This window comes from Bombus vancouverensis, unplaced genomic scaffold, assembly GCF_051014615.1.
Source record: "Bombus vancouverensis nearcticus unplaced genomic scaffold, iyBomVanc1_principal scaffold0037, whole genome shotgun sequence".
NCBI classification, from domain to species: domain Eukaryota; kingdom Metazoa; phylum Arthropoda; class Insecta; order Hymenoptera; family Apidae; genus Bombus; species Bombus vancouverensis.
Window position 1 is genome coordinate 302,751 of NW_027468928.1, and position 13,119 is coordinate 315,869.

At 32.5% G+C, this 13,119-nt stretch overlaps 1 long non-coding RNA gene across 3 annotated transcripts; it reads right to left on the minus strand.

Annotated features, from left to right (window-relative positions):
- Window positions 1–11,327: 11,327 nt before the first annotated feature.
- Window positions 11,328–13,103, minus strand: LOC143304500 (uncharacterized). Of its 3 annotated transcripts, none has more exons than XR_013061167.1 (3): window positions 12,224–12,521; window positions 11,525–12,147; window positions 11,328–11,441 (listed from the first exon to the last, which is right to left on the minus strand). It is a non-coding gene; the product is annotated as an uncharacterized LOC143304500 (long non-coding RNA). The 3 variants fall into 3 exon arrangements; XR_013061166.1 differs by lacking the exon at window positions 11,328–11,441 and adding an exon at window positions 12,532–13,103 and having other exon boundaries at window positions 11,460–12,147; window positions 12,224–12,319; XR_013061165.1 differs by lacking the exon at window positions 11,328–11,441 and having other exon boundaries at window positions 11,460–12,147; window positions 12,224–12,525.
- Between the last annotated feature and the right edge of the window lie 16 nt (window positions 13,104–13,119).

Below are 13,119 nucleotides of genomic sequence, written 5' to 3' on the forward strand. Positions count from 1 at the left end.
AAACCAGACAATCAAACACAAATAAAATTTTGCGAAGCGCTTTAAAGACGAAATTAATCGAAGACAAGTCTGAAATAATTAATAAACAAAAGGCATCGGAAAATGTAGAAAATAAATTTGCCAAAGAAGAAAAGAGAGGTGTTAAACAAAAATCAATTTCAGATAATGAAAACGAAACAACTGATACTCGTCAACGAAGGGAAGTTCTTTTAACGAACACAGCTAGTGATAGCGATAGGTATAAATCTGTAGAAAATGATAATGCAGTAACGGGTGTAATAGCAACTGATGAAGCGAAACATAGAGGCAGACCTAGGAGACCGGATAAAGTCGAAGTTAAAAAAGATGAAGATACAAGGAAGATCCTAGAAAATGAGAAGGGTGGATTAGAAGAACAAAGAAAACTCGAAGAAGATACAAAAGAAGAAACTGCAGAGACAGAAGTCAATTCAAAAGGTATATTAAATAATAAGTGCGATTTACTTGATACCGAAAGAGCTATTGAAATTAATGATACGGTTCAAGATATTAAATTTACTGAAGGTAGAAGCCGCACTCAAAATGATATGGAAGATGTAGTAGAAGATTCACAAGAATTATCTAATAAAACTAAGTTATCAGAAATAAGGATTGCACTTAACAAAATTGAATATACAAAAACTATTTTACGGAATAAAAAGAATTCATTAGAGAGAGAAAGAGGAGTAAGGAAAAAGAAGAAAATGTACAGACAGAAATTATTTCAAAAAATATATCAGATGATAAATGTGATTTGCTTTAGAAAAAAAAAAAAAGAATATTATCCACAAACTACATTAGGAATTTATCTATTTTAGTGAGGAGAAAGAGAAAGGATAGAGGAGTTGATCAATAGACTGTGGATTTTGAAGCGTTTATGAAAAACTTACAATTTTAATAAAATATTCAATGTAAAGTCTTTGTTATAATATTCAGATAGATAGATGAAAAAAATACTGAATTTGCATAATTACTCATGGCTTATTGATCAATCATGCGACTCGTTCAGAGGTAACTCGAGTTGTAAAGGCGACAATTTATTAAAAATGGTATATCTGACGTACGATGCATTTGCTCATGTTAAACTATTTAAATAAGTATAAAAATCACGCGAAAAAAAAATCTACTGAAAATAATGTTGAACTAGTTAATAATAATAAATCATATAGTGAAACACAAACCTTAAATCAAGATTTTAAGTTCAAAAAAAAAAGAAAAAAAAAGAAGAAAGAAGTTGATAAAATGACAGCAACATGTAGCAGCAGGCGAGAAAAAATAAGCCAAATTTCTAAAAGAAGAAACGATGCTCAAGAACTCGAAATTTCTCGAGTGGATATGCTAAAGAACGAATTTAATGAACAGTTGAAAGAACGTGAAACAGCAATAGAAGACTTACATCAAATGTTAAAGCATCAATCGGAAATTCATAAAGTTACCTTAAATGAAGCAAGTTTGAAAATAGGAGAACTCTCTGATAAAATAAAATGTTTTAAAGGAAAAGATAGCCAGATACCGAAACGTAATGAATTACTCGAAGAAGAACAGAATAAATGGAGAAGTTTAGAAAAAATGATTACAGAAAAACTTGAAGAAGAAAAATCCCGTTAGGAAACAGCTGAAGACGAAGTGAGAAAGCTTTCCAAATATAACGAGCAACTTCTAAAAGATTATCAAGAAATCCATAAAAAAAAAAAAGAGAGAAAGGAAATACGCTGAGGTTGTTCATCATAATCACAGGTAAAGAATTAAACATGTACCTCAACTGAAAGATAAAATCAATCGACAGGATTTATATGCGAAGAACATAAGAACACAATATATAGAACAGCACAAGATGATCGAAAAGTTGAGAGCAAAAGGAAAACGTGTGCATAATAAAGGTAAAGAGAACACATAATGTATCTTCACCAGGGGCGCATGATCCAAAATTAAATAATAAAATAAAAGGTTTTGTTTCTGAAAAGTTAGAGAGATTTCATGACAACAAAAGCATTGCCTGTGCAGAGTGCAGTGTATCAATGTGCACTAAAAATGCAAGCAACGTGACGATTACTTTTAGAACACCACAAGCACCACGAAAACACAATCAAGTCCAAACAAGGTCAAGTTCAAAAGTGAAGTTACGTGAGCTTATTACTGCTAACGACCAAAAATTGAATTACGATCCCGAGCATCAACTCGCTGATCTTCAAGTAGAATGTTCCGACAAAGACAGGACGACACAAGAGTTCGAGAAGCACATAGAGGACATGAAGGAGGAAGTGCAAAAATTAGAATTGCAACTCGACGAGTTACAAAAAAAAAACACACACACACACACGCACGTAAAAAGAGTTCAATCTTTTGGAATACAAATTGAAGAACTAACAATAAAATTAGAAGAAATAACATAAGTCACAAATATGAAGTTGACTTGCTGGAACAAAAAAAAAAGGCCAAACTTAATTCATGTGTTAGTAATTCAATGGAGGAACGTGAAGCTGGAGCTAAAGATGCAAAAGAGATAAAATGTAGTTCTTGAACCACAAGGACAAATAATCTGCCCTTCAATGTGAACTAAACGAACTAAAGGGTGAATATGAAAAAGTGGGTGATTTTGGATATAAATATGAAGAAGAAACTAATAAATTGAAACTGGATTTTGAAAAATAAGAAAAATGATCCTTGTCAATGAAAATAAATTTGAAATATTGCGTAGGGTAGAAATTGAAGGTAAAGTAAAAGATATGAACGAACAAAATAATTTTCTTAGAAAAGAACTGGAAAACGTCCAAAAACTTTCCAAAGATGTTAATAATCGCTTACTCGAGGCGAACCAAGAATTAAAAGATTCACATAGAAAACACACTCTTATTTGAAAATTGAAAAAAAAAGAAAAAAAAACATCAGGAAGAATTAGGTGATATAATAAAACTTCATGATGAAGAAAAATATAAACTGATACAGCATTGGTGTTCTGTAGAATGTCAAACTGCCATAAAGGGTTACATTGATGGAAAAGTGCAGTAAATATTTAAATAACAATCCATGACTTCTTAAGTAATTGTAACAATCTTGATGTTTTACTATGGAACAACTAGATGAAGTGCACAGTGACATTAATAAAGTAGAATCATCGATAAAAGTAGATGTATCTTCTTCATTAATATCAGAATCAACGACTGATATTATAAAGAATGTGCATGATATTCCAGAAAATCAAAAAAAAAAAAAAAAATAAGTCACAGGAATGTACAGATAATACAATTCAAGACGGTTTAGTAGTAAATAAATGTGATGTAACAGATTTAAATAAAAACAATAAAAAATTTTTAAAGTAAGGAAAGTAGTGAGACAGAGAGCATAAAGAACGCTGCGATTAATGAAGTAGAACAAAAAATAATAAATAAGGACCCACAAATTGATGATCAATATAAAAAAAAAAAAAAAAAAGATGAGAAATTTCAAGAAGAGCAAGCAGAGAATACAACTGAGATTGGAGATCATTCAAGATATGCAGGTGACACATCTTTAGATAAAGAAAGTACGAACGATGTTGAAATATTTAATACAAATGAGGGTGAACAAAACATTGAGAAACACAACGTTTGTACAGTGTTAAATATAGATACAGTTAGTGTTACTAATGCTCAGTGTCAAGCATTAATTAAAACACTTGGTGAAACTTTTGATGATAAAGCCCAAACATTGCATGTCACGGATACAGACACAGATTTGTCTAAACTAGTTGATAGTAGTTCAGAAGTAATGGTACTGACTGTAGAAACTATTATATATTAATGATATGAATGAAAGTACAGAAGAAAATATTGTTTTAACTGTACGTGAAAAGGATGCTGTTGTAAATTCCAATGAAGAAAAAAAAATGTTTCTGCAGAACAAAAAGGAATGAAGAACGCTGAAATTGTAAATGAAGAATTTAATTCGATAGGTTAAGCACGAGAAAGTGATGGAACAATTATAGAAGTAATTTCAACAGAAATTGTGGCCCAAGAAGTTTCTGAAAATTGTAGCCAGAAATACAATTATGACATATTAAATCATACAAAGACAAGAAACGATTCTATAACTCCTATTACCTCAGGAGTAATTAGTGATCTAGAAACTGCAGATGACATTGATATTAAAGAAAAGAATAACAAGAAACAACAAATGGAAATGGCAAGATTGATCTTTTGATAGTTCACATAAAATTAATGTAGAAAAGAAAATTATTCATAATAAAATTGTCGTACTTATACATGTTGCTAATACAGAAGGAAGGAATAAATCTATAAGTGAAGCAGATAAAGTGCGCATAACTAACAAAAGAAGTGTCATTCAGGATATCTTTGATGATTGGGGCATTGAAAATGCAGAAGATGACAGTCAGTCGGTATCCAAAGCTCCAGATACTGTGGAAATTGAATTGAAAAGTTTACTAAATGACACAAAAACACGAACTATAGAGGAAAGCACAGTTGTACTGGTTGAAGAAGAAATTACATGCATGGAAAAAGAACCAGTTGTAGATGCTGAAAAGGCTTTAGAAGTTGCTAAACAAAACAAAGAAATGCAAGTATCAAAGGAACAACTGGATAACAATCAAACTATAAAGAAACAACAAGATAGTATAAAACCATTACTCAAAGACCACTAACTCATTCTATATCACAGGCTGTTAGAAAGTCTACAAAAGATTCAACACATGATACTGCGGCATTTCGTCAAACTTAGCAAATTATCCCTATTAATCGTAGTCGAAATTTAGCCAGCCAACAACCTTCACAGGTTGAAATAGCAAAAGCATATACCACGACGAAGAAGAACAAGTACAAGTCGAGCCAGTCAGAGTCCAATTCCATCGCTCCATACTGAGGAAACACTAAGATTTTGGAGGACCAAAATCAATCTAAAGAGGGGGGTATGTGACATCAATCACATCTCAACCTACATCAGTGATAATACATCGACGGTCGACTTTCGAACACTTTTGGACACATCACCACCTTATCATCATAGCATACACCAAGACTGTGACGCACCTTAGTCCACATCAGAGATAGGATATGGACCCCCGACCTTTGGACACTTTTGGATACATCACCACCTTATCATCATAGCATACACCAAGGCTGTGATGCACCAAAGTCCACATCAGAGATAGGATATGGACCCCCGACCTTCGGACACTTTTCTACATCATAACCTATACCTATCCCCTCAACATCCTAAAACCAAAACGTATATAAACCGAGACTTCACCCAGCTCGGGCAGTTCTTGTTCCTCTTCTAGTTGCTGTACTCATACAACCCCTATTCTCCGGTTCGGTGTTATTTTGTAAGTGTTTATAATAAAGTTTTATAAAGGAAAATAAGTAGTTGGGTTACGACTCAGCCTTCTTACTACCACCCAAGTACCAACTTTACGTGACAGGAGCCGCCTCGGACCTAAGACTGATAATATAGGACTTGGGTTAAGTAGTAGAAAGGTAGTCGCGACACACTGTGTGGTTTTTAATAGTTCTTACACACGGTGTGTACGCGAACCTTTCCCACCAAACTAGATTAAGAGTGGGGCCGCTCCACTGGGATACGTCGCAAGAGAGGGTAGGAGATCCGACCGGCCTTGGATACAGTGTCCGGCCGTGGGAGGGAGGAATCCGTCTTCAATGTCTCTGCCATGTACATAGCTTTGTTTCCCCCTCCTTCCATTGTGTCTAAGGCATGAGCCTGCTAGGTAAGCCTTACTGATGAGTCCACTAGCAGGCTCTGGACGAAACACACTTTTTTTCTTCTTTTTCTCCGTCTTCCTTCATATATCCGTGATTATTGTAGCCTGCTGGCTGTAGATGTCGCTTGCCGGGGTGTAGTACTGCTGTATTTCCTTCTTATTTAGATGTCGTGGAAGAAAAATCGGACTTTGGAAAAGTACGAGGCGCCAGGATTTGAACCCGGGATCCGAACGTTTGTACTCTATGGCCCTAATCACTGCGCTGCCGTCGTCCGACACTAGTTGGTTTCGAGTGGTGAGATTTGCGTTCTCGTGTGCCGCCACGAGAGGAAATCTCAGTGTGGGTGTGCTTTCTGAACGAAGAACGCGGATTCGTTGTCCACACTTTTCGTTAGGAAAGTGAGGGTGCCCATTGATTATAGCCAACGTTAATGAATGAAGATAGGAGGAGGAAGCCTCCTACCAACATGGCTCGTGGGTGACATTGTTTATTGGAAAAATAACTACCCGCTTTCTCCGTTATTTGTAAGAGTGCGCAATAAACCTAAGCATTGTTCTAAGGACCATCCATAAACCGAAAACACTTACAAGGTTAGAGATTCCTTCAAGCTATTAAGATTACGTCAAAGGATTCAGTTTATAGGATATAGTATGTAGTAGATCAGTATATAGTATAAAGTTTCAGACGGCGCACGGACCATCGTACGCGCCGTAACAGAGAGAGTTATAAGAATATACATAAAATGTAATTAAACATCGCAAAAGTAACTTAATTAGAAATGACTAGAATATATGATGTATAATATAATGAATTCAAATTGTCTAAAAAATATTACAAATTTATAGAGATTTTACTATAACATGTTTTTAACAGAAGCTGATACAGTTATATAGCATTTTCAAGCATTTACGAACATTAATGTACGAATTTGAAATTAGCAATATTGAAGCGCGGTACTCGGAAAGACGAATGTACATGGATAATTGTATGCACTAATCAACGATACGGTTATAATTGCATGCTTGATAGAAAAATATCATCGTAAAATTGATATGATTTCATGGAAACGCGTCTAACTTGGTATCTCGAAAGTATCTTAAGCAAACTAATTAGCGTGCCTGTTATGTCTTTTAAAATGTAAATGAACATGTAACAAAGAAACCTTCATCAATTTGATTCGCTTCAAACTGCGCAAATAAGTAGTATAAATAATATTTGTGATAGATTTGGCATCAATTCCATGTTTCCTTTAATATTTGCCTTTAGAAAGTCCAATTCGTTTCACGAATATACAAATTACTAAAAAAATGTCTATATTAGTAATTTATTTATTTTGCATTAATCGTGACATGTTAGTTGCATTATGTTATATGTAAACTACCACAGAGGAAAAATGATAATCTTTCAGTTATTAGTTTTCTGATTTTAATGTCATTTTATGAATACTTTAACACGAGGTACTTGTGAATGAAAACAACCAATTAGGTCTAAAAACATAAGCCTGTTACCAAGACTCTTATTAAATTGAACAAGCTTTTCAAAAATCGAACGTGTATATTAACGCGAACTTATTATTTGACTGATTTAACTGATTTGACTGACATCCGAAATTGGTGAGATCATATGAAATTTTGCTTTTCGCGGTTCGGTGTATAAGAACGCGTCACCGATTGCTCAACTTTCGATATAAAAAGCGGATCAAGTCTACCGGATCATCCTACAGACACGCATTAATTCGTAAGAGTTAGTCATCATCTGGATAATAATTATCTGAAGAAACTTTCAACGTGAAAATATAAAATTTTCATTGATTACATATTGCGTTCGCCATAATTGAAAAAATGGTAAACCTTCGATCTCATCTTTCTAATACACATTTTCTTTACCTTGTGATAAATAAATACTTGGAAATTTAGGAAAATTTTCAGTGATCATTTTAAGGAATTTGACAAATTTCCAACGAGACTATGTGACACCGTTAGGTAAAAGTGATTCAAATGTAGTAGCGATATTAAACGAGAAATCTATAAAGGTGTCATTAGAAATTCTAAGAATGTCTCTGCATCTTTCTCTTAGGTATCACGCCAATAGTTTTCATTACCGTGATGTAATATTTATCATGCTTATTTTGTACGTAAAACGAATCGTTGGAATATTCCCGAAGCTAACGAAGCATTTCCCAAAAGTTAAACCGAAGAAATTAACGCGAATAGTTAAGTGAAATTTTTCCATTAACTTGCTGACCAACCGGCAAATAAAAAATCATAAAAATTGTTTCAATGTGTTGAGGTCACGCATAACTTCTTTTTTCATTGACGATTACCAAACAGGTAAAATTTCGAAATTGTACGAAGGCCACGTGACCAGATCGTATTGGAATTTGAAGTGCATGGAAAAAGACAACTCGAAGTACAAACCTTGAGCTGTACTACTCGAAGTACAAACGTGAACTAATGGATGCAGAAAAGCAATTAACGCCAAACATCCGAACAGCATCTTGGAGCCCGTCATTGTTCTGAAATAAAAGAAGTGACGAATTAAAAAGACGCAGGACTAATAATAATAAAGGAAACTTAGTTCGTATTATAAATTGAATTTACATCAGAAAAGAAGCACGATCAAGCGAAACAGATCGTAGAAATGACAAATATCATCGATATACGTTTCAGTGTAATTTCACTTTTGAAAATTATTTAGTTTAATACGATCGTATTCATCGCTCTGAAACTTTCATTGTGCTGCAATTTGTGCTGCGTCTTTTTAATTTCTCTATCTTTCTGTGTTTTCGGAAAAATTACTTGAAAGATTAAGAATTGCTTGCCTTATTTTATTTTCGATTAGTTAGGATTTGATTATTCCAGGTAAGCTTTATTATTTATAACAGGTTTTATCACTTGTTTATTATTTAGGAGTTTGTTATTTTAGGATTAGTACCTTTTAGGATTTCTTATCCTTCGAGTTTCTGTTTCAGATATCTAGGTCTATTTCAAGATGTTTTATTACATTAGGATTATTTATTCGATTAAGATAATTTAAGAGTTTCACAATGTACAAAGAAATAATCGCGTGAAATTTAGATTTATGCTTTAAACGTATTAAACACGCGGTAATTTCAATGTCTATAGCCTCGAACGTGTTCTGATTAGTTGTGTCATTGTCTGTGATATTGAAATCACAAAAATCCATTGCAAGTGTGCTGTCATGCAATGTGGATGTAATTGGGTTTTTTGGGTATTTCCTGTATCATCTGATTTGTACAGTACTATTTTAACGCAAGGACAGGAAACTTATTATATATTTCCCGTCCATTATTTGAATCGTTGTGAAGTGTAACGAATTATATTCGATTCGAGGAGATGTTAATGAATTACCCATTTCATATGTAATTACATGGAAATAAAAATCATTGCAAAAATAATTGATCTAATGACAACGGAATTTCCAATATTTTTTTGTTTCGTCACGTCTTTTTCATAATATATCTTTTATAGGTACGTGATTTATTAATCGTTCGAATGGAAATAATTATTCGTATAATATTCAAATGATTCTAGCCATAAAATAAATTAAAACGATACCTGTAATGCAATCTGCGTATGACGTCAACCTCGATCTATGCTTATACAAGAAATTTTATCAATCAATGACTAGATATACAATAATCAAATATTATAAAATTTCCTGAAAACCTTTAGGTGTTAATATTAAGGTGTGAATATCTTTAATATTTGCAAGTTATTGTTTAGCGCTAATTAGTTAGAATGTAACAAGTGGTGTACCAGAATTGAGATAATTAAGCCACACGAACAATCTTATTTAGATCTTTTTAATTTTTTAATTCTCTTTTGCACTAATATTTCGTAAAATTAATCTTCATTAGCTACTACACTTCATAGAATAACAAGAGATAATTTTTCTTATATAACGTTTCATTCATAAAATCTATCATTAAAGTATATCTTCATAAAAATATCATTCCATACTAACGGTATATTTGGTGTCATACGAGATAACAGTTACCAGTGATGACATATGTAACTTTATAAAGATATCTCGTTTTATTATATATTAAAAGAATGTACTCATTGCTGCTATATTTCAGATGAAAAAAAGGAGGCAATGATTTTACAGTAAAATCGTTCGTTTACAACTGATTCATTTACATTTCATGATAATACTGTGCATTCTGAATATGCTATGATTTGGTTTAAAATAATAAATAGTCCATTCTTGCATACTATTGCTCCAGCTTTACTTGTATTTTCGATATTGGTATAAATAGAAAGACAATTAATGTCGTTCGAGTCTATTTTCGGATCATTTATATTACGTTTAATCCATATAGTTATTATATGAGACATAGTATCGTAAAATTTGAAAGAATAAAACGTTCGTACAGGAAGTACATTTTATAAGAACTCCAACAAATCTGCGTGTGCACCTAAAATACAAACTGATAGTGATTGTTCATAAGTTTATATACATTATCTAATGTCAATCGAAGGTATCAATTCTTTCTCTCCATAAGAGTACTTTTTCATTTATGTGTGTTCAAAAATACATGTGTTCAACCGTGAAGCATATGTCACCTACAACGAAAAAGAGTTTTCCTATACTTAATATTTCCTTTATATACCTATGAAAGTCTATTCTGCGCGTAGTATGAAATTATGAATAAATCTGGAATATTGTTCAATCTGAAAAGAAAAATAACTTATCATTCATCATCATTGATACGAGATTCAGAATGTTTGTTTTGTCTTGCAGAGAAAGAAGGCAGCCCTTTCTTTTAATGTGAAATAGAAAGCGAAAATTTGAAAACAGATTTTTTGGAAATTTACTTGCAAATATCGTTTTCAATATCGTGATTTTCTTCCCAATGGTACTGTACTTTCAAATTTTCCAGTATCCCTCTAAAAACAAAAAGTCGAACCTCGTTATTATTAACGTAGGCATTACAAGGAAGAGAAGTATTAGAAAGCAGCTCCTTTTTATTATGGATTTCTTTATAATCATGTAAATAAGAAATTCCGGAAATTTTTTCCTCAAGAATTTAATTCTTGTGTTTTGATTGATAATTATTACACTGCATACTAACTTTTCGCATACTGTTCGCGTCTAACAATTTCCTAATAATAACTACTTCAAAATTACATATGTTCTTGCACGAATTCAAAAGTACGTATGATACAATTACAATTGATTCTAAAATAATAATTATTTAAAGATATTAAGATACTAATTAAACGTTTCACTATATTTCAAAATCTGGAACAACAAATTTTTATTTATAAAAAATGAAACTGTGTTTATATATTCTTTGTCATGATGCTATTTCTTATTACCATGTCGACATTTTTTAAAATTCATTTTGTTATCTCTACGCAATATGAAAATTCATATACTGCTTAATATTTTTTACATATTATCCATCCACCGCATGATATCTCCTGAAAAATCAAAATATTAATGTTATATTATTACAATGCTTCTTAAATTTCAATTTTTGACGAATGTGAAATCCAATATATTTTGCACAATTATTATTTATCAAAAAATTCTAAGTTAGTAACTTTCTTTTCAAATGGCAAATAACATATACTTTGACTTACCTGTAACTTTTTGCTCCTAATCATCATTTCCTCTTATAGAACATCATTATTGTTCTTATAATTACTACCAGTGTCATAGATATTGTAGTGGCTACAACTGAATTAATAGAAAATGATAAATAACTGTGTATAACACTAACACATAACTGTGTATAACAATGACACATAACTTTTACTTACATATCAGTCGATAAGGGATTACTGTGATATCCTGTTGATGTTTCTTAAGGCACTTGATTAGGTGCGATACGGTATCATTCCTTATGGTATACTGTAGATAAGTATTTTAGAAAATAACAAGAATAAATCTAAATTATTCAGAGGTTCCAGTTTCGGCTTAGACATAAATACAGGACCATTTGCAAAGAAGAAAGGGTGCGTTTCTACAGCCTCGTTATAGTAACCATGAATACCAATCTCTGAATTACTGGTTACTAAACATAAATATCCTATAAAATTTAATATATTTCTTTAATTTTTAATACATACATGAGTTAGTAGTTCTAAATTATGAATCATCCTACCTGTGATATTACACTTTTCCTTATAATATCATCACTCAAGTGAACAACATTAAGATCATGTAAACCATGTCATCCTATCTTACTGTGAAGATACTTAGTTATGTTATCTAACATTATAAAAATATCATCAAATTCAAGTCCTTTTATTCACATCACATGGCCACGACGATCTGGTTCTTCGTTATATAATGTTCTAAAATTTGTCGTACATATAGGATGTATAAACCGTGATATCAAGGTATCAGTTCTTCCTTCCCAAGGGACAGTTTCATTAAAATTCTGATAGAATTAAAAATTAATTATTAATATTCTAACAATCATATATGTTAAATACATTATAGTCAACGATATATACCTGAGCGAATGTAGGGGTGATTCCTTGATAATTATAAATGTCATCAGCCCACATCATTGTGCCACTTCTTTGTACTCCAGCCTCTAGATTAACAGCCTAAACAAACATACAAAATTTTATAGAAGCTGTACAAAATATAGTATATACGCGCAATATTGAAGCGTTCAAGGGGATATAAAGGTAATGTACATCACATACACGTGTACTCTCATGCAACAAAATACAATTAGATTTAATAGTATAAGCTCTTTTATTCATCATAATAGATTGGAAATTTAAGTGTCTTACGAGGGTGAGTAAAAAGTTACCCGCTCTGTCGGTGTAGAATTTATTTTAAGCAATTGTCAAAAAAGACATACATCATTTTTTGACATAATCACTCAATTTCTGTATACACTTTGTCCATTTGCTGAAGGACCTTCGTATTTTCTCATTAAAAAATGTTTTGGGCTGAGCTGCGAACCACGAATGCATCGTCGTCTTCACCTTTTCATCAGCTTTCTCGGCATCCATCTCGCACAAACTTTTTAAAACCCAAATCTGTCGTGCACTATTGCATAAGCAGAGCCGTGGCTCATTTGCAAATGATTTGCCACATTATCCAGCTTCACTCGTCTATTCCATAGAGCATAAGTTCATGAGCACGTTCAATGTTGTCATCGTGGATGTGGACGGGCATCCAGCTGTTTTTTCATAACACTTGTGCGATCTTCTTTGAACTTTTGTGCCCATTCAAACACACTTCGTGACAAAACACTTTCTCCATAATGTGCATTAAATCTTTGATAAATATAGGCATCAAACATAACCTCCGACCACAAGAAACGAATCACAGCATCCTGCACTGTTTTCCTGCAAATCACCATTGCAAAGCGCCATTACTCGCGCAACGGTCA